At 41.6% G+C, this 23,110-nt stretch overlaps 1 protein-coding gene across 1 annotated transcript in view; it reads left to right on the top strand.

Moving 5' to 3' along the window:
• Nucleotides 1-23,110, top strand: part of CFAP58 (cilia and flagella associated protein 58) — a 101,149-nt gene that overhangs the window by 48,108 nt on the left and 29,931 nt on the right. The gene's annotated exons all lie outside the window — the stretch shown is intronic.

Here is a 23,110-nt window from a genome sequence, read left to right as displayed (position 1 = left end):
CATAGTAAGTGTCTAACACATCTTAACAATTATTCTTGTTATTTCTAAGTCTGAAGCCCATAATCTTAACCACTAGGTTACCATTAGTAAGAGAAGAAACTGCCATATATGAGCAAGGGGCATTTGCCCCCTCTTTTTTACGTTCTACCTTAAAAAAGACATTTTCCCTGAAGTTGGGTATACAGGACTTACTGTATACCAAGCTTATGAGAGCATCCCTATACTGAGTGGCCAGTAGGGACTTTCCTCTTCTCTTAGAGGTGAGCATGGTGGTTGAGAGGGCAGACTTTGGAGTCAGAAAGATCTGGTTTTGAATCAACTCCAATGCCATATAGTTTCATGACTTGGGGTGAATTACGTAAATTCTCCAGACCTCAGCTTCTCCATCTGTTAAGTGGGGAGGGCAATATCTAGTTTCATCACGGGTGGAAGATACTCTTGTCAGAGTGGATGATGTGGACGTCCTGTTGTAAGGATGCCCAGTTAGTGCGTGGGCACTGGGATCCGGCAGTCCAGGCTTTGAGCTGTGGCTCCATCAATGCCACCAGCAAGTGACTTGCCCAAGGCCATGCAGCTGGTAAGTAGCGGAGTAAGGACTCAGTCTAGGCTGTTGGCTCCAGAGCCCACACTTTCTGCCACTTCTACCTGCCTCTCCTGTCATTATCACTTTGTTAGCTTTAAAAAGAATCAAATTTTGTGTTTTGCCAAGCCTCTCTATTTTGTTTCATATTTCATTGACTGCTCTAACTTTAAGATTTCCTTCCTTCTGCGTACTTTGAGTTTATTCTGTTCTTTTCTAGCATAATATTGGCGCTCAGCTCATTAATGTTGAGTTTACTTTTCTAATATAAGCATTTACGGTTATAAAATGTCCTTTAAATAATTTCTTTAGTTCCTTCCCACAGGTTTGGAAATGTAGTATTTCCATTTTCATTTAGTTCTAAATATTTTCTATTTTTGGAATTATTTCTCCTTTGAGAGTAAGTCTTAAAATATATCCAGTATTTCTCCTATGGTAATTAAAAATACAACTCTAAATTTCCAAGTATATATATATTTAAGTTATTTTTTAGTTATTGATTTCTCGTTTTTTTGCATTGTCGTCTGTATCATACCGATTCTTTGGAATTTGTTGAGACTTGCTTTGTGAATAACTAAATGGTCACTTTTTATAACTGATGCCTGTGTGCTTGAAAAGAATATGAACTCTAAATGTTCGAGATTCAGGAGTCTATATGATGTTTCATCAGATCAACCTTGCTAATTGTATTGTCCAAATCTATATCTTTCCTAATTTTTTGTCTGCCTAATCACTGAAAAAAAGTTTGGAGATTTGTGTTTCTCTCCTTGTAATTCTGTCATTTTCTGCTTTAAGTACATTTTAGATTATGTTCATAAGGTGAGTAAAAGGTTATGATTTTTATTCCTTCCTGGTGAATTGTTCCTTTAATATTAGGCAAGAACCCTCCTTAATCCTTAATGCTTTTACTTACAAATTGTCTGATATTAATATAGCTGTACAGCGTGGTTTTTTTGCATAATTTTTCTATACTTTTAAACTTTTGATGTCCTCATATTTCAGATGAGTCTCTTGTAATTAAAAAAAGTCCAATCTGATATCTTTGTCTTTTGACTGGTGTATTTATTTATATTTACTGATAATTTCAGGTTTATTTCTACCTTCTTATTTACTATTATTTACCCTAATTTTTTTAATGCTCAAACAATGTCTGCCTCTGCTTTCTACTGGGTGAAGTTTTCTTTATTTCCTCCCGTCAGTCGCTTTTCTCTCATTACTCCCTATTCCCTTTTTCCTGGTTTATTTTTTCTGAATGGTTACCACTACTCAATGACTCAATGTAATCCTCTCTCTCTCATGGATTTCCTTAAAAGTTTAACATGAATAGTTGACCTCAAGTCTAAACAAATCTAAAATTGATCAATATCCTTATCCTTCTTACAAACAACACAGGGACGTGGAATGCTGTAACTCCAATTACCCCTGCAGTCCTCCCAGTCTTAATCATCATCATCATCATCATCATTCTATAGAGTCAATGAATTATTTATTCAGATTTACCAAAATATTTACCAGTTCTCGTTTTCTATTTCTTCGTGTCTCCAATTCCTTACCTCTAGGTTCCATCTCCTTCTTTTTGAAGTGCATCCTTTCATAGTTCTTTCAGTGGTAAATTTTTCAATGGCCAACAATCTCCTTTACTTGTCTAAAAATGTTTTTATTTTGGCCTTACTTAGAAATGATTAAGTTCAAATCCTATTTTCTATTTGTACTTTGAAGATGTTAGTCCTTTGTGATAGCTTCTACTGATGCTATTGAGAAGTCTGCTGTCAGTCTAATTGTTATTACTCCTTTTTAAGTATCCTGCCTTTTCTTCTGTTTGATTGTTAGAGCTTCTCTCTGTCCTTGGTGTCCTGGAGTTTCAGCACAATGCATTTGGTATGAATTTAGTTTTAATTACTATGCTTAGGACTCACTGTATTTCCTGAATTTGAGGATTCCTGTGTCTTTGAATAGTCTCTCCTTTATTCTTCTCTGTTCACTCCTTCTAGAACTCTCATTAGCTCTATGTTGGATTTTCTCATTCATCCTTCCTATCTCCTGACCTCTTTGATATTTTTCTTCTCTTTCTCTCTTGTGTTACATTTTCTCAGCTTTATCTTCTTGTTCTCTAAGTTTTTCTTTAGGTGTGCTTGCTTATCTGCTAATAGTCAATCTACCGAGATTTTATTTTCAATGATTTTATTTTTATTTTCTAGAGATTATTTTTCACATATGACTGGTCTTTGTTGATAGCATCTTGATCTTTTATGTTTTTATTCCTTTCTTTATGTCTGCAATTAATTTAAATATTTATTTTATAGTCTTTATCTGATTGTTCCATTATGTGAAGGTCTTGGAGGTAGGTGTTTCCTGTTGTTTATTGTGACTGCTGACCTTCATTCATAGTGGATCTTTTTCCTTTTGTGTTGTAATTTTGGATTGTGAACTCAATTTCAGAAAGGATTGATTTATGAGACTTGGGAATGGTCCAGGTTAAGGGTATATCCCTTCATTTGTTTCTGCCAGGTGCCCTAGGAGATATCACTTGCTTAGGATAACTTTTTTATGGTTCACTTCTCATGTTGGGGCTTCCTGCACCTCTGGTTAATGTACATCAGACCCACAGACCTTTGTGATGGAAGATCTATGGATACAAATTCTACAGTTAGCCAATTTTTTTTCTCACCCAGAGCCTGGGAGAGAGAGTTAAATTTTCTCATGGTCTTCTTGTTCCAGTGGGTGGATTTCTATCTAGTGTGTCTTTCACTGAGAGTGTAACTCTTTGAAGTCCCTAACGTTATGTGGAGGAGGCTCAGTTGCCAACTACCTGCTTTACACAGGCCCAGCACCTCATCTGTTGTCATTTTGTGGCCATTAACATCCAAGCCCCTTGTTCGGTGAGTCCAGCCGCTTGTCCCAGCCAGCCCCCAAGGGATAGCTGCAATATCTATTCATTGTTCTCACATGCACTTTGCCCTTTGATTTTGACATCTGAGGATCAAACTACTTGCAAACTCCATTTTGTGATTAAAAGGATGTGTTGTTTTAATCAGCACGTTCAATGCTTTGAGAACTTTAGTCTTCAGGTTATTTATTCTGCCATATTGCCATAAATAGAAATTTCTTGTCTGCTATAATCCGTAGTTTTATCATCCATAAAATGGGGATAATAATAGAACCTACGCAAGAATTGAGAGTGTTAGGTGCACATAAAGGTTTATCAGAGTGCTTAGTTATCATTAACAATGTTCTCACGAACATTATTTTGATGATGATTATTAATTATGTTAATTCATATATTTTAATTATATTAACAATATATATTATAATAACAATAATTATTACTGACAGTATTAACACCAAGCAGATTTTTACAGGTCTCCAAAGTTTAATATCCTGCCTCACTGCCCTTTATCCGATTCCTCGTTTAACCTTTCTTTTGGATAACTGGGCTGCCCTGTGCCTGCTGTGCCTTTCCTCCTGGATCTTGCATCTCCCCCCACAATAAGCCTTGTTATCTTGGTGAAGCCCCAGGTGCTCCACAGGATTTGACAGTTCCTCAATTTCATCTGTTTTATTAAATTATTTGGGAAATTCTCTGCACTCACAACAAAACATTTTGCAATTAGGAAGATTTCTGGTTGAATTCTCCTGAGTATCAGAATGTTTTCTTAAATGACTAATCTGTTACATGGGGATGAAGAGACCCCATCGTTTCCCGGCAGCACCTATGGGGGAAGCCTATTTCCCCCACACTAGACTGTGAGCTCTTTGGGGAAAGGCACTGCATAATTCATCTCTCGAACCCCCCTGCCTGATTCAGTCCCAGGCACATAGTAAGTACTAGGTCAAGATGGACAGGCCCTCTGCCTGGGCAACTCCTACTCACCCTTTAGGCCTCAGCCTAAATGCTTTTTCCTTGGCCGGGGCCCTCTTCCTAGGTTGGGTCTCTTGGCCGACGTTCCCACAACTTGACTTCTCTTTCATACCACTTGTCACACTTGTAATTAACGAAATAATTGTAATTGTGTATTTAATGACTCCTGCTGGGCCATGAGCTTCACAAAGGCGGTTCCTGTGTCTGTCTTAATGATCACTTCATCCCTAGTTTCTTGCCCACAAGTGACTATTTGTTTAGTGACTGATTAAATATTGGAAGAATGGTGGTTCTTCAGTAAGTGGTATGTCTTATAGGCATTTAAGTTCTGTCTTTGAGCTCTGAGAGGTTATGGGAATTATTCTTCTTGTTGCCTTTGCATTTGGTTATTAACTTCTAGCTTTGCAGGAATCTGGAATTTACTGTGGGTTTATGGATCTATAAACTTGATGCAAACTGTCAGTGTCCTTTTTGTGAGCCGGGGCAGTCTGATTCATGTGGTGAGCTCCAAGTTCTCCCCTTGCTCAGGGTTAACATGAAAATGGTTCATGAGCTTGGCTTTACAGCTTCAGTGATAAGCTGAAGAAGTCTGTATCCTTGCCAGGATTGGAGTCTAAGGCATGGGTGGGAAGAATTTCTTTTCTTTTGCTCACCGGGCTAGTCTCCCCCTGAAGGAATCAAGGGCAATAGAAACATCCTGGTGGCCTCTCCTTTCTGTTTTGGCTCCATTTATTCCTCATCTCTCCTGAATCCCTCAATATTAATGAATTGTTTTTTTAAAGCATCTGTAGGACTAGGCAGACGTGTGTGCCATGAGTAACCGCTCTCCATTACCCAGGTATCATTATATCTTCATCATCATCATTACCATCATCAAGATGGGATTCCAAATACAGTCATGTATTGCTTAACAACGGGGATACATTCTGAGAAATGCGTTGTTAGGCGATTTCATCATTTTATGAACATCACAGAGTGTACTGAAGGGGAACAAAATTTGCCACCCCCAAATGTGTGTTTAACATGAGGATTATTTTAGGCTGATTATTTTTAAGAAACAAAAGACTCAGGAAGTTTTTCTTGTTACCTTCCCCTTAACTGCCTAAAAGAATTCGGATAAAAAATCCTATCTCAGGAAATGAGCTATCACCTTAGCATAACATGAACTAGGTGGTAGACAGGGAGGAACCTAGAAAAGCCTGTTTGTTGGGTTCCTCTCTGTGTTCTTCTGTTTCTGTGTGGCCAAACACCTGTTTTCCGAAAATTTGCTCTTTTTCACCTATCTGTGAGTTGCCTTTCTTCTCTTTGAAGTCCTGGACTCTTCCCAGCCCCCACATAGCTGAGGATGTTATTTAAGGTGAGGGCTTTGGCCATTTTGGTGAGTTATTCAGTTTTCCTTGGTTTTTCCCATGTATCCATATTATTGTTTGTTTTTCTCCTGCTAATCTGTCTCATGTCAATTTAATTCTTAGACTAGCCAGAAGAACCTAGGAAAATGTCTTCCTCCCCTACAGTACTTACACAAACCTCCATGGTATAGCCTACCACACACCTAGGCTGTACGGTACTAATCTTATGGGACTACTGTCACGTATGCAGTCCGTGATTGACTGAAATGTTGTTATGTGGTGCATGACTATAACGGCGTAAGACATGATAGCATTAGAGTAGGAAGCACTAACCTTTTGCCAGAGGCACTTAAACACACAAGGAACATCCACAGCAGCTGGGACTTGTTTGTTCTAAGTGTTTGAATATGGGGTAGCAAGCTCAAGTACACTCACCCTCAGGCAAGTAACAAGAAAGAGCAGAGTGAACTTTGTGTATCACAATTATAAATGGCAACGGATAGGGGCCTCAGAGGCAGAGGCAAAAAGGAGTGGTGGGGACTGCAGCACATGAGGGACTGTGGGTTCCATCTTTAGGAAGCAGCTAACCCTACCCTAACTAATTGCATGCTTATGTCATCAAATCTTTAATTTTTCAAGAATAGTTGGACATGTGGGTTTTTGTGTTCACTATACTGAGTTTTAAATATTGGCACACACATTGCATAGGCTTCCCAGAAACAGATCTGCCAACTACCCTTGACCCAGAGGAGGCTAGTTTGTAACTTCTAGCTTCAAAGCCTGGGGGAGAAAGAGATTTAAAGGAACAGCAGCAGCACAATCAGCTTCGATTGTTTCCGTTTCTTTGATCTAGTCCTTTGTTATGATTCCCTGATGGAAGTGCAGAGCACAAGAATCAAAAGGGAAAGAGGAGATGGGGAGGGAGCGGGGAGGAGGCTGCAGGTGGTATGTAATGATGGAGTATCAGAGGTGAATAAGGCTAGGTTCCTCCACAGAGGCGAGCAAAGAGGTGAGGAAACCTGGGGTGTGTTTTGTGGGGCAGCTGTGGGTGGGCTTAATGAAAGATGCACTTTCTTAAGATGTCTTTTCCCCTGCTGCTGACACCTCTGCCTTAGTTTCATTTTACAAGATTTCTAAAACAGAAAAGGACTTCCCTGAATTGTTGATGAGGCCAAGGCTTGCCTCCTGGCCCTCAGATGCATGTGCAGCACACACATTGCTGGCATCTGCTCACCTAACAGTTACTGAGTGCTGCCTACGTGCCAGGGCACGTGGGGTTCCAGTGTAGACGAGACCTGATCCTGGCCTTGACAGACCTCCTCGTTCCGCAGCCAAAGTGCGGTGTGACAAGGGCTGTGATTCCGTACAGGATGCTTTTGGGACTCTGAACAAGACTTTGGGGTGGTCAGGGTCTCTGTTTAGGTTCCCCAAATCAGAGACTAGGCTTGGGTTCTGGAAGTTTGGGAGGTGGTCTCAGGAAGCTGGAGTGAGGGAGACAGAGTGTGAGGCAGGGAAGAGGGAAAAGTCAGTAAAGGGAGGGAGAGATTGGTCACCACTGTGGACGTTTGAGTGCCAATGCCACTGGAGTTCCTCTGAGGAACACGGTGAAACCACTGCAGAATTGTCCCATCAGGGGAAGGGAGGCTGGGACATTGTTCATTGATTCCCATTCCCCAGTGGTTGAAAGTTGCCCTCGGGACGTTAGGCTGCTTTTGAAAACACACTGAAGGAACTTCACTTGTTTCCACTTTCACTTCTGTGGAAGCCCTGGCCTGATGCAGAAAAATTGACTCCTCGTGTCCGTGAGGTGGAAGCTGCCAGAGTGTTCCAGGAAATGATGGCCATCTCAGTGCAGCAGACATTTCAGCTGCAGCTGAAATTTCTGGGCAGACTGAGAAGATGAGGCTCAGGGCACTAAAAGTGTCTGCTACAGGAGATGAGATTTCCTGACGGATCCTGAAGACCGTCAACCAGTAGGCCCCTCCCTCCTAGCCCCTTACTCAGTTAGCATCTCACTTGAGTGGTAAATTGCCAATCCAACTCTAGAAAAGGCAGTGGCCATTTCCCCAACCAAGTTCCCATTTGGCCTTACCCCAATCCATTCACCTACTGCCATTCCAGTTGATATTCAGTAATCAGATGAGACGGTCAGGTAGTACTGTGGTTCATTTGAAAGATGGCGTCCTGATTTTGTTCTAATCACAGCCATCCTTTCCTGAGTGCCCACTGTGTGCACGGATCTCGGGGAGTGAACATACGGCAAAAAAAGCTCCCCACATGATGGGGGTGCAATGTCCTGGGATTCACCTGAGAAGATGGTACAATTTGGGGGAAAGGAAACAAACTTGACCTCCTAGAGTGTTAGCAGTGGATTATCTTGCCCAGAATGTTCATTTTACAGAGGAGAATACTGAGGCATTTCCCTTACTATGTAGAGTAGTGACATATTCTTAGGAGGGTTAATTACTTTTTGGGCTTATGATCCGTGGGAGCGCACTACGTCATGAAGCGTGAGTGACACTCTGAAATGAACTAACCGAGAAAACTGCTTTGGCGTAGTTCAGACTTGTGTAGCTTTAGGATATTGTCATGTGCATTCTCAGTTGTTTCTTGTGCCTAGAGGTCTGGGGAACGGGCATGTCCCTCAGATAAATAAATGATGAACTGAGCTGGAAATGGCTGCCTCTTTATCGGCATCTAGTCCTGCCCTTTCAAGGTGAACTTGTTCTCTAATTTAATTTTATGACTGACTGGATGCAAGTCTGGTTTACTTAACTGTAAAATGGCTTGAGTGATTGGAGGGTTTGAAGGGATCTCTGCAAGTTATTCGCTGTGCAGGGGGAACAAACTCATATGGCACATTTTTAAATAATTCTTTGGTAAGAATCTTCCTTTTTCTTCATCTTCTGATTATCTTACATTTGTTGAACGTTTACAATGTGTTAGACGTTGCTCTAAATGCTTTCTATATGTATTATCTCATTTAATCATCATCACAGCCCTATGAGATGAGAGCTATTACCTGACCCCTTTACAGGCAGGAAATATGAGGCACAGAAAGGCTGAGAGACTTGCCCCCATGGCCACACGTCTGGCACCTGAGGGAGTCATGAGTTCAGCGGCTCCAAAGGCTCTTCACCACAGACAACCGTGGTGATGGACTTATCTTGTGCTGACTACCTTGGTCACTAATGGGGAAAATCTCATTTCTCACTGCATCCAGAGCCTCATTACTCGAAGTGTGGTCCCAGGACCAGTGGCGTTGGCATCTCCTGAGAGCTTTTTAGAACTGCCGAATCTCAGGACCTCCCCAGGCCTAATGAATCAGAAGCTGCATTTTAACAGGATCCCCAGGGCTTCAGGACACTGGTTCAGTCAGAAAAGCACTGGGGGCCTAAAAGATGGTCACCCCTTTCTTTACTCCAAAGCAAGAGCTGTGGTTCAGGAAGGAACCCCATGGCTCCTGGTCACTAGGCATGTGGCCTTGCCTAGTTACCTAACTTTCCCACACTTCGGTTTCCTTCTCTGAGACCTGGAGCTCATCATCCCATTAGCATCCTTCAGTTGTCGTGAAGATGAAGGGAAAGAATTGCATAAAGCACTTAGCAGAATGCCAGTGGCCATGAGAATTGGCCAGTGCTCAAAAAAAATCATCATTTCTTGTTTGGAGCATGATAACCTCACTCTCTGGTCCTCTGCTCCTGAACTCTGGGGACCGAGATCTAGGAGGAAACTGATAAATGAGTGTATTCAGGGTTGCAGGCATGTTTTAGGGCCCCACAAACTCTCAAACGCTACTGATGTTAGCATGAAAAGTGTAGAGTGTCCTTTTGTTGATGGAGACATGAAAGTCCTTGATCCCGTTTGACGGTAGCTTGGATGGATTTGGCAGAAACTGCAGAGAGTTTTGAAGAGTGGAGGGAAATGGTGGTAACAGCTCATATTTATTGCTTGCTGAGAACATGCACAGCTGCCCGGTGCTAGAGCATTTTGCTTTCACTGTGTCCACAGGAAAACCAGATGAGGTCGATGCTGTTACTGTTTCCATTTTACAGAGGAGGGACCTGAGGCTTCAAAACAAAATTTGCCCAAGAGTTAACAGCTAAGAAATACCCAAGCTGCAGTGATACACCAGGGTTTGGTAAACGATGGCCCGCAGTGGGCCATATCTAGCCCGCGACCTGTTTTTATGTGGCCCGCACCAAAATGGTCTTTATATACTTAAGTGGTTAGAAAAAAATCAAAGAGGAATAATATCTCGTGACATGTAAAAATGATATGAAATTCAAATTTCAGCATCCACAAATCAAGTTTTATTGACACACAACCACGCTCATCCATTCGTGTGTTATCTGTGGCTCCTTTCATGCAACAACAGCAGAATCGAGTAGTTGTGACAGAGACTATGCAGCCCACAGTGTCTACAGTAGTTGCTGTCTGGCCCTCTATAGAAAAGATTTACTGGCCCCTCTTATAAACTTTAGTCATTGGAATCCAGAACAGAGCCACTCACTGCTGTTCTATGGTACCTCCCAATAAAGCCCCCAAACATTCCATTTCCACAACTACTTCCCCCACCTCAAACTCCAGAGGAACTGTTTAATTTGTAAAGATCTGCTTTGAGACATGGAAGGCAGGGGTCTGGCCCCATGGCCTGGTGGTTAAGTTTGGCACACTCTGCTTCAGCAGCCTGTGTTCAGTTCCCAGGCATGGACCTATACCACTCGTTGGCAGCCATACTGTGGTGGGGACCAACATACAAAATAGAGGAAGATTGGCACAGATGTTAGCTCAGGGTGAATCTTCCTCAGCAAAAAAAGAAGGAAAGAAAGAGAGATATGGAAGACAGATTCTAATATCACGTCCCAGTTGCTGGTAGTGTAGCCTACACTAAATATAATTCTTGCCCACTCTGTTAGCGGATAACTGAAGGATCATTCTCCCCAAAGCTGAGCTGAAATTGTTAAAGATACTCCCTTAGTACAGAGACCAAGGGACTAAAAGCCAGAGCTGTTGACTAGAAGCTGTCCTACACATAGTCTTTGGGTGTCAGGGAAGATGGGAGGAGCAATGGAGATGGGTGGTTCAGAAGGCTAATGCTGGCCATGGACAGCTATGTGCACACATCCGAGAGGCCTGCCTGTGGGGCACCATGTACCTCTATCCACTTGGTTTGTCTAAGACAGCCTTAGTATGAGCCCTCTAAGGGAGGGGTATTCTCGTACATTTTGTGCGTTCCTTTCCTTTATGAAATGATTGGTAAGAGCTCCTGATGATTTCCTAGTTGTTGAGAGCATGGGTCCTGAGCTAGATTACTGGAGTTTGAATCTTGGCTCTGCCACTAGCTCTGAAACCCTGGGAAGGTCACTTAACCTGTCTGTGGTGACTCAGTTTCCTCATTTGTTAAATGGGGATAATCATACCTATCTCATAGGGTTGGGGAGATTAGACTAATATATGTAAAACATTTAGAATGGTCCCTGGCACAGAGCAGACACTACAGTGATACTATCTGTTAGTCTTTCTTTTTTTTTCATGTTAAAACTTAGCAAAAGAAGAAGTTAGCAAGACGATGCTGGTGCCGCCAAGATTTTGGGGGGAATCATTCAAGTCCAAGAAATCTAGAATCAAGGAATTGCTACTTTAATCTTCGCAACAACCCCATCTAACAGATGAGGGAACCAAAGGCTGGGGGGACTCCTGGGCCCTCTGAAAATGTCTCTGCCATTGCTGGCAGCCCTAAGAAAAAGGGCAAGTGTTCAGGGTTGTCTGGGACCCACTGGTCTCCCTTATGGGATCAGGTTTTTAACCTGCAGATGTTTTGGGCCTTTCTTAAAATTGTGTTCAGCTTCATTGAAGGTGAATAAGTTTCTCAACCTGTGTCCCTTCACACTTGCCTAGGCATACTTAATGTGCTCAATTATCGCATGCCCTCTCCTATTCCCTCTCACTAGTTCTCTATAAATGTGCCAGGAATCACTTCCTGTAGCATGAGAGTCCTGCAAGCATTTGGAAGGTCTTAAAAAGTGATAGGCTCTAGTAGGCTCCATCAGGCAGATGGAGGTTAAAAACCAGTTTATACCTTCAACTGTCAGCACCTTCACCACTTGTAATTTCAGCCAACCTAAGGAGATACACAGCCTACTAGTGGGCAAGATCTTTGATTAGGGAGCGTTTTGTTCATGTTATGTATTTGGAAACAAATGGTTTTCGAAAGGGGACTGTCTTGGTTGACTTCCTTCTCCTCACCCTTGTTTTCATCTCAGTATTAAGAGTTAGGGTTGAGGCATTTTAAACCATCAGAAATCCAGGAAATTGCAGGCCTGATTCTAGAGGTTTCGTTAATAAAGAACAGACGGGTATTAACTGTGCAGTAGATCTCAACACTCTACCCTCTCCTCATGGGAACACCTCCTAACGCCCACGAGAAGAAAGGAACTTCTGCCCAACTTTCCACCTATTTTTTCAGCTCCTTCCAAGACCCCTTCTCCTTTCCCACCCACACCCTCCAAGACTAGAAAGGGAGGCATTGTTAATCTGATTGACACACAGTCACAACAGACTTGGGCCATACATTGCTGGTGGCTAGGCTATTTTGAGTTAAATAGCCTGTCCTCATGTGCTGAAGCTCTCTTGCTCTCTCATTCTCTGTGTGAGAGGTCAGCAGGCCAGGGCAAGACCCACCATATTCACTGTCCGTCCAAGCTCCTCTGTATCTTCGACTAGGTGGGTAAGCCTAATAGGGTCTGCTCTGCTTGGCTATCTAAGATTCAAGAGAGAGAGTAGATCTCTTGGTCCAGACAACTGGGCTGGGGAGCCCAGTGGATTAGAGAACCCTTTCACGGGGGGTAGTGTGGGTGATTTCAGGTAGAAAAGCACAGCGAGTAAGAGCTCTGACTCTTGAGCAAATCAGATTTGTGAGTCTAAGTCCACTCACATTACTGTGTGACCCCAAGGAAGTTACGTAACTTCCCTAAGCCTTGGTCCTCAATTTGTAAAATACAGGTAATAACAATACCATTCACATGAGGTTTTTGCGTAGATTAAATGAGATCGACTTTATCAAGCACACAGTGCAATGCTTGCACTTAGTGATTGTGAGCTGCTATTCTCATGGTATTACCCTTTGGTTGTAGCTTTTAGAGGGATCTCCAAAATAAGAGCTTATAAATGGCTTAGCATAACTACTTAGCATTTCTTATATGAACTCACTTTCAGGAATAATTGCATAGACCCACCCACTTTTAGGGCAGCCTGTTACTTTCCCTTTACGATGACTGGTCCATTAATTGCTGGGCTTATGAAATAGCTTATGTGATGGCTTCAGTATCAGTTAGCTTTTGCTGTATAACAAACCACTCCCAAACTTAGTGGCTTAAAACAATAATTGTTTATTAGGCCATGATTCTATCAGTTGGCAATTGGGGCTGGGCTCATCTGGTCAGTTCTTCTGTTGGGCTTGCCCAGACTCACTCATGTTTCTGTAGGCAGCAGGCAGGTTGCTAGGAGCTGGTTGATCTAGATGGCGTCATCACATGGTTGGTGTGGTTGGTGCTGGCAGTTGGGTAAGAGGAGTGACTGAATCTCATGTCTCCACTAGGCTAGCCCAGCTTTATTCTCGTAATGACAGTCTCAAGGTTTCCAAGAGCAGTAAGAAAGGACAAGCCCCAGTGTGCAAGTGCTTTTTGAGCCTTCATTTGTGTCATGCTTGCTAATGTCCCATTGGCCAAAGCAAGTCACATGGCCAAGCCCAGAGTAAATATAGGAGAGGACTGTCTGAGATCATGGATACATGTGGCCATTATTGCAACAACATACTACAATCTCCTTCCTTTCGTGAGTTTTAGTGGAAATACTTTGCATTTAAGCATTCAAGTGGTACAAGATTTCTTATTCTTTTTCTTTTTTGGGGGGGGAAAAGATTAGCCCTGAGCTAACATCTGCCACCAATCCTCCTCTTTTTGCGAGGAAGATCTTCCCTGAGCTCATATCTGTGCCCGTCTTCCTCCACACTGTATGTGGGGTGCCTGCCACAGCATGACTTCGAAGAGCCCTGGGTAGGTCTGTGCCCAGGATCCAAACCAGTTAACCCTGGGCCTCTGAAGCAGAGCATGCAAACTTAACTGCTGTGCCACTGGGCCTGACCCAAGATTTCTTTTTTTTAATCCTTTGTCAGATATGGTATTTTAACATGCCTAGCATCTGGTCGCTATCCTTGAGTTTTATTGCTGACATGTTTTTCTTTTCTTTAGTCTTTTCTTCCCTTTATTTGGGAAATTATAGTTTGCTGCAGGACATAGTTCTCTTTACAGGAGAAACAGCTGTGATGTCATAACTGAGCACATTTCCTTAGGGATCTGTGTTCATCCCCACGCCTCTGGAAACATGACCCACAATCCATTTGTCTATTTCTATTTTGGTCTCTGACTTCATACTGAATAAGAACAAATATGTGAACGAAAAATATATTAGTTGATAAATTAATCTTTAAACAATCCTGTTTATTTTCTTTTTATTTCTAGTCATTGAGCTCTAATAGATGAGGGGATGTTAAGAAAGAATTAATTTTCTTTCATTTATAACTCCGTTTGAGTTAAGTTTCACAAAACCAAATGAGAAGCAGAATAATATGTGTTTATGATATTAGAAACCATTCAAGTTTTTTTTTTAATGAAAGCAGTGTTTAAACAAGAAATTTTTTTAAATGAAAACAAATAACAATAATAGGACTAGGAACTGAAAATGGAAATAAATAGATTACTTAGAGCCCAAACAAACCGTTTTCAATAAAGAATTTCTCAGTGGAACATTTAGGTTCTTCTTGAATCTGTACGCAATTATATCTTACTCCCCAAACAAAACAGATTTTTCAGTGATAAATGTTTTTGGACAGCAGCAAGATTCAATTCAGTTCCTTTCAAGATGCAGATTTATTTGTGAAATTAGAAGGAAATAGTTGCCAACAAGGACCTGGGGGAGTCCTATCTATCTTTAGCTGCTCTGTTGGTGTCTCACCCAGAAATATCTCAGAGATAGAGGTGCTTCTTACGAGGGTGAGAAAAATTGCAGCTGGAGCAGAAATTAATTTGTATTTATAGTCCAAACACCTACATGAATCCTTAATCTGCTTTTTTATGATTTTAGGGGAATTTATAGAATCGTTTAGATTGGAAGAAATCTCCAGTGGGTCATCAAGTTCCCTCTCCTTATAATGGCAGCACTGATTTGATCATCCTTAAAGCAGCTCTGATAGATGGATGTCAAGTCTGGTGCATGTTTCATGCATTTAAAAATGTATATTCCCTATCCTGATTGTATTTAATTTGCAGGAGACAGACTGAGAGCTGCCTATGTGCCTGGGAGATCTTTTCTGAGTTCCCGACACACAGTCTCCTCTGGAACAGATGCCAAATATGTAGCGTATTAAGCATTATATTGATGTCATCAAGCCCAGTTTGATTTTGGCTTCTGAGAATTAGAAACATTTTTCCCAGTGTGTATAGGGACCCAGTGCGCTGTCCTGAGATGATAATAGAAGATCAATCCCTTTTATATCCCTTTGTCCCGCATATCTCCAGGGACCTGCCCTCCCTCCAATGAAGAGAGCCTGCTTGGAAGACCAATTATGAACCAAAAGGTATTTTGGTGTATCTCTAGCTCTCCAGAAGTTTGTGAGATGCAAAAAGAATATAAGATGTGGTCCTTACCTTCAAGAAATTTATGTTCTATTTGAGAAGATTCCTGAGATATATCTGGGAAGAAATGAGACTGGTCTCTATGAGCAGTGTGTGAAAATCCAGACCGTTACTTTGTGGTTCCATTTAGTGAACCATACCCAATGATGCACAATCACATTATCCTGGATGCTGACAATAGTGAGTGCCCAATTACGCAGTAGAGATGCTGTCTAGGACAGCATCTAATATGGTGTTTGTTGTTTAAACACCTGTAAGTGTCAAAGGGATGAGAGCAGGGGAGATGAATGGGAGCTGGCTTCCTCAAGGACCAAGAGGATGTGATTGGGCTGGACTTTGATGTGTAAAAATGACTCACCCAGCCATTGTCCAAAAATATGTGTTGAAGAGGGGTGGGATTAGCAGTTCAGAGCTCAGACGTAGTTTTAAGTCCTGGTTTTGCCAGTGACCAACTTTGAGACCTTGGGCAAGCAACTCAGCCTCTCAGAGCCCCAGTGACTCCAGCTAGAGTGGCGAGAGGGACAGTACCTGGTTCATGGGGCACTTGTGTGGATCAAATGAGATAACCCATTTAAACTACCCAGGATGGAGCTAGACATGCAGGGTCGTAAGAGCTAAGTGCATATGATGGTGGTGGCGTTGGTGTAGAGAAGGTATTGTGGAAGCCGTGGGTGGGGTAACAGAAAGTTTTTTGGAAGCAGGCATATTTGGAAACAAGTGAAAAGGGCATTTTAGGCTGAAGACAGATGGAGAGCCAAAGTTCGGAGTTAGGGGTGAGTACGATTGGGCTGTGGAGATGGAGCTGAGCAGCAGATGCATATAGCTGGCTTCTTTTTTGTTGAGGAATACCTTTGGATGTGTTAGGTGGGGACCAGTTATATGGTCTTAGAGACCAAGCATAGGCATTAAAATTGCTCCAGCAGACAACTGTGGACTCGAATCGTGATAATGACCACAACTCCCATAGCAGCAGTTACTGGATTTGAATACCTATTGCATTATTGTATGTCCAATCCTGTGATGGGGGCTTTTTATTATATATTATTTTTAATTCTCACAATAATTTTTATTATTTACGTATCAGGCCAATTTTACAAATGAGGAAACTGAGGCTCAGAGTGACTAAGTAATATGATCAGAGTCACAGAGCTAACCAGTGCCAGAGTTGGGGCTCAAAGCCACGTGGTCTGTGGTGAGAAGTGAATCTCGTATTCTAGCTCAGGCTGGTTGGCCTTCAGGCCTATGTTCTGCAGGATGTTAATCAGTCAGGGGTGTGATACAGCAAAAGTGACAAGGAGGAAAGACTGAAAGGGACACAGGGGTCAGGGACTGGGGCTGAAGGACCAGCTAAGAGGGAGTTGTAATTTGGGCCCAAACTACTGAGAATATTGGTCAGGGACAGGTAGTGGGGAGGAGGAGAAAGGAGTAAATCCATGAGATCTTTAAAAAGACCAACTCATAGGACTTGGCAAGTGAATGTCTGTGAAGGTCAAGGGAGAAGAGTCAAAGGTGGCTTTCAGTTTTTCATCCTGGTCAGTGATAACTCCCAGGTTGATGCAGCTGATCCACTGCCTGGGGGCCCACCTCGCCACACCACACCCTCCTCCTACCTCGCCTACTCCCCCGCCATCTCCCCAGCTTTCCCCCACACACAGAGCTGCCCAGGTGGAAGCTTGGACCATGAGACTCTTTAAACCTTGAACAGAAGCCAAAAGCAAAGCAAGAAAACAGGAAAGAAAACCCATATTACACAGAGGCTGAAAACAGTTACTATCACAGACAAACTAGAGACTCCAGTAGTCCTTTCACCCGCCTTTCCCTCTTTCTGATTGTGCCTCTGGTGGGGATCCACAGTTAGAGTGACAGAAATCTCACCCCCATTGTGTGTCCCACCTGGTTACTGCCGGCATATTGGAAAGCTATTGATTTTTGCATGCTTATTTGTATCCAATGCATTGTACTAAATGACTTCTTAGTTAATTTTCTGGAATTTCTAGGTATATAATCATACCTTCTGTAAGAAATGTTGGTTTTCCTCTTCCTTTCCATTAATTATTCAATTTGTTTTAATTTCCTGACTCATCACTTTGTTTATAATACCAGTTATTTTAGAAATTATTTGGAATAACGGAAATGATGTTGGGTTTTTGAGCACTTGCAGGAAGGGTGGGTTGGAAATTAGAGAGGCTAAAGCTAGAGTCAATGGCCAGGAAGCTACTGCAGTAGAATCATGATGTTACAGCCCCCAAGGAGTCTGAGGTGAAGGAAATCGAAATAGTCACGCGAGAAAATGGACGGCTTTTTTATTGTGAGCAGGGCACAAAAAATGACTTTCAGGCCTCAAATCCAATGTCCAGTGGTCTAGTTGACGGTTACCAGGAACTTGACTCTGTTGTTAATAGAGTTTGAAGTTTATTGCAATCAATTCATCTGAAAAGAGGTGAGAAGGTGGAAATTAATTAGAATTCTCAGTTTATAAACAGCTCCAGGAATGTGGATTTAAAAGAGATTAGCAAGTATTTTAATTTTCTTCAATATTGCCATGGTCTGACTCTTAATCTAGCTAGAGGCAAAACATCACATAATAATAACAATTTATAAATGTTTTTTCCAGTTGACAAAGCAATTTTACATATATTGTCTCATTTGGTCCTCAACAACTCTGTGAGATAGATGAGTATAGAAGTATCCAACGTTTGTCTAGCAAGTTATATTTTGCAAAGCGCTCCCACCCACACCACCTCATTTAATGCGCACACCCATTGATTTCTAACATATACTCAAAAAGTTCATCTAATTGTGATTCTCTACATATAGACTTTCTTTTCTGCTTTGAAGATGAAATTCCCCACAGAGAACATCTATCCTTGCCTTGTCCATGCACTGAACCCCTCTTCATTTTTCAAAATTCTGTTCAGGTAGGACATCATTTTTGCCCCTTCCTCTCAAGAGAGCGGTAATGGACAGAAGTGCAGTAGAGAGAAGCTAAGTGAAGCACCTCAAGAAGGGAGGACCCAGCCCTGTGGTCCTCGTGGGGGCATAGGTAGAGGATGGTTGGCAAGAAGTCCTCTTGGCAACACTGAGGGTTATGGAAACTTTGGTGTGGCCTTGTCGTCTTTGGCTTTCCCAAAAGTGGAGACAGTGGTTGTGTGAGGGTGTATAGTGTGCTGTTTAAAGGGTGACATTTCATAAGCAAACACACACATATTTAGGAGCTCCCCATTTTGCAGCTCCTCTCACTTCCCTTGATTTTAGGAGAGGGAAAGGGAAAGCTCATTTGGCTATTTGCAGGGTCCTTCAGTGAAATGTGTCCAATTTTGCAATGAACTCAAAGGTCAGTCTTGCAGCTCCCAAGGGAGGAGAGAAATTCAAGGAGAGAGTAGGTCATCGCTGTTGGCATCTGCCAAGAGAAGTAGAACTGAGGGAAGGATGTGACCACAGGGAAGTCTCCCACTGATGCCCTTTGAGAGTCCAAGAGGTTGTTGGGCATGGAAGCCTGGCTGCCAAGGGCTCAAAAGGGAAGAGATGGTGGAAAAATAGAGGCAGTAAACTTAGGTTACTTGTATAAGACATTTGGCTATGAAAGATTGGAGGAAAAAAAATTAAAAACACATAAAATACAAATACATTCTTACCACAAAAGATTCAAAGAATTTAGAAATACACAGAATAAACCATGGAAGACCTCTGTCTCTTTTTGTTACAGCCCCACTCCCCAAGTGTAGTGGAGTGATGTGCGTTCTTCCAATCCTGGGTAAACATTTTAGAGAGAGAGGGTGAGATTCACGTTGATGTCAGGCGTGAGTGCAAAGAATAAGCCCAGAAGACGGAGAGGAGGTAGGCGTGTATGTCCGTGTGTGTGTATGGGTATAGAATGTGGGGTTTTATGTGCATGGTATATGTCTACATATATTTATTCATACACACACACTGAGAGAAGGAGGAAGGCAGCCAGCTCTTCGTTTGATACCAGTAGGAAGGAAGAGAGAATTTGTGAAGCACTGATGTCTTGTGATGAAGGTCAGAGTCTCTTAAGATGCCTTTTGTCTGTTCAGATCAGGTCATCTGCTGAGAGTAAAACTGGGGCCCTGAGGAGAGATGTCTGAAGAGGCTGCTAAGGAGATGGTATCTGGGTGTTTACAAGAAATGAAAATGAGAAATGCTGAGTAGAGGGAAGGAACAAGTCAACGTGCATAGCTTGAATTTGTAATGGCCCAGGCTGTATGTTCCTCATGGCCCTCAGGAGCACTGGGTAGCCTGGCAGCTGAGAAACTGGACAGTAGGAGAGAGGTAGTACTGGGAGTGTGCATGGCAGGTGTGACAGGAGGTCAGGGATGAGGGAAACATTCAATCAGGATAAAAACACTTAACAAAGTGGATGTAGAGAGAACATACCTCAACATGATAAAGGTCATATGTGACAAACCCACAGCTAACATCATACTCAGTGGTGAAAAGCTGAAAGCTTTTCCTCAAAGATCAGGAACAAGAAAAGGATGCCCACTCTTGCCACTCTTATTCACCATAGGGTTGGAAGTCCTAACTAGAGCAATCAGACAAGAAAAGAAATAAAAGATATCCAGATTGGAAAGGTGGCAGTGAAACTGTCACTATTTGCAGGTGACATGATGCTCTCTATAGAAAACTCTAAAGACTCCACCAAAAAACTATTGGGACTAATAAATGATTTCAGTAAAGTTGAAGAATACAAAATAAATATAAAGAAATCAGTTGCAATTCTATACACTAAAAATGAACTATCAGAAACAGAAATTAAGAAAACAATCCCATTTACAATAACATCAAAAAGAATAAAATACATAGGAACGAATTTAACCAAGGAGGTAAAAGACCTGTACCAGGAAAACTATAAGACGTTGGGGAAAGAAATTGAAAACAACATAAATAAATGGAAAGATATACTGTGCTCATGGTTTGGAAGAATTAATATTGTTAAAATGTTTGTACTACCCAAAGCAATCTACAGATTCTCTGCAACTCCTATTAAAATACCAATAGCATTTTTCACAGAACTAGAACAAATAATCATAAAATTTGTATGGAACCACAGAAAACCCCGAATAGCCAAAGCAATCTCAAGAAAGAAGAACAAAGCTGGAGGTATCACACTCCCTGATTTCAACTATGCCACAAAGCTATAGTAATCAACACAGTGTAGTAATGGCACAAAAACAGACACGTAGGTCAACAGAGCAAAAGAGAGAGCCCGGAAATAAACCCACACCCATATGGTCAATTAATCTACAATGAAGGAGGCAAGAAGATACAATGGGGGAAAGAGTCTCTGCAATAAATGGTGTTGGGAAAACTGGACAGCCAAATGCAAAAGAATGAAACCGGATCACTTTTTTATACCATATACAAAAATAAGCTAAAAATGGATTAAAGGCTTAAATGTAAGACCTGAAACCATAAAAATCCTAGAAGAAAACATAAGTGGTAAACTCTTCGACATTGGTCTTAGCGATATTTTTTTTTAGTATGTCTCCTCAGGCAAGGGCAGCAAAAGCAAAAATAAACAAATGTGATTATATCTAAAAACTAAATTAAACCAAACTAAAAAGCTTTTGTGCAGTGAAGGAAACCATCAACAAAATGAAAAGGCAACCTACTGAATGGGAGAAGATATTTGCAAATGATATATCCAGTAAGGGGTTAATATCCAAAATATATAGAGAACTCATATAGCTCAATATAAAAAAAAAATCTGATTAAAAAATGGGCGGAGGATCTGAATAGATATTTTTTCTAAAGAAGACATACAGATCACCAACAGACACATGAAAAGATGCTCAATGTCACTAATCATCAGGGAAATGCAAATCAAAATCACAATGAGGTATCACCTCACACCTGTTAGAGTGGCTGTTATCAAAAAGATAAATAACATGTGTTGGCGAGGTTGTGGACAAAATTTTTGGGAACCCTCATGCACTGTTGATGGGAATGTAAATTGGTGCAACCACTATGGAAAATGGTATGGAGTTTCCTCAAAAAATTAAAACTAGAACTGCCACCTGATCCAAAATTCCACTTCAGGGTATTTATCCAAAGAAAATGAAAACACTAATTCAAAAAGATATATGCACCCCTATGTTCACTGCAGCATTATTTACAATAGCCAAGATATGGGAGTAACCTAAAAGTCCATTGGTAGATGAATGGATAAGGAAGATGTGGTATATATATATATGTGTGTGTGTGTATTCACCCATACACACAATGGAATATTACTCAGCTGTAAAAAAGAATGAAATCCTGACATTTGAAACAACACGGAAGGATCTAGAGGGTATTATGCTAAGTGAAATAAGTCAGACAGACAAAGAAGAATATTGTATGATTTTACTTACATGTGCAATCTAAAAGAACAAAACAAATCTAACAGACTCCTAGATACAGAGAACAACTTGGTGGTTGCCAGAGGGGAAGGAGTTGGGGGTAAAGGGTGAAATAGGTGAAGGGGATGAAGAGGTACAAACGTCCAATCATAAAATAAGTCTGTCATGGGGATGTAATGTACAGCATAGGGAATATAGTCAACAATATTGTAATAACTTTGTGTACTGACAAAGTTACTAGTCTTACAGGGTGATCATTTTGTAATGTATATAAATGTTGAATCACTGTGTTGTACACCTGAAACTAATATAATATTGTATGTCAACTATATCTCAATTTTTTAAGAAAACCTTAAGCTGAAAAAAAAAGTGTTGTAGAGGGGACCTGGAGGTATTTGACTCTGGGGTAGAGGTGGAACAAGCAGAACAATAAAGCCAGCAGGAGGCTAATGGGCTGAGTGGAGCCTGAGGGCTGCGTCCTCCCTGCTGCTCCCAGCCGGGGCAGAGAGAGAAGCAGTGAGAGAAATGTTAGGAGCCTGCATTCAGAGGGGAGACAGGGAGTTAGAGCTTTATGAAGCCAGCTTGAATTAATGACATTTCTGTTAAACTGGCTATGGAATTTCAAGTGTACTATTTCAAGAAGATAAAAGTAAAAAAAAAAAAAGCATGCCAGTGCCTATTGTGGTATATCAGACCCTATTTCCCCAATTTTTAAAACAAAATTTCCTTATTTAAGGGTCCCTTTGTCAGTGTCATTTCTGAAAATCACCATGTCTCCAAATGGCACCCGTTTGGAGAAGTTTCAATTCCTCTTTACTACTGAATATTACAGATCCTGTCTGACTTGTGAAATCCTTCCATTCCGCAAGGTCTGATACGACATGAATTCCTCCTCAGTAAAAAATGAACTCAAGGCACATTTTTGTCCCATCCCTTGCTTTTGTTTTATAAAATCTGATCTTTTAATCTGTTGAACTACCCATGTTGCCCGCTTAGCTTACCGCATAGAATCATAACTCCTGGCTTTGGCTGCTTTGGACAGGACACAAAATACTAAATTATATTTTTTCCCCACAGCCTTTCCTCCTCCTCTGCCTGCTGGAGAGCGTCTGGCTCTTGCCTCTCACTGACAGCCCCTCCTCCCCACTCAGGCTGGGGGCAGGGTGGGGCGGGCGGGGAGTAGTTCTCTTCGTTTTTAAGATACATAATCATGATAACACTGAGGGATAGATAGACGGGCAGCACATGAAAGAAGTTTTTCTAGG

This window comes from Equus asinus, chromosome 2 (assembly GCF_041296235.1).
Source record: "Equus asinus isolate D_3611 breed Donkey chromosome 2, EquAss-T2T_v2, whole genome shotgun sequence".
NCBI lineage: Eukaryota > Metazoa > Chordata > Mammalia > Perissodactyla > Equidae > Equus > Equus asinus.
Note: the sequence above shows the minus strand (reverse complement) of the source record. Positions and strands in the feature narration are given on the sequence as shown.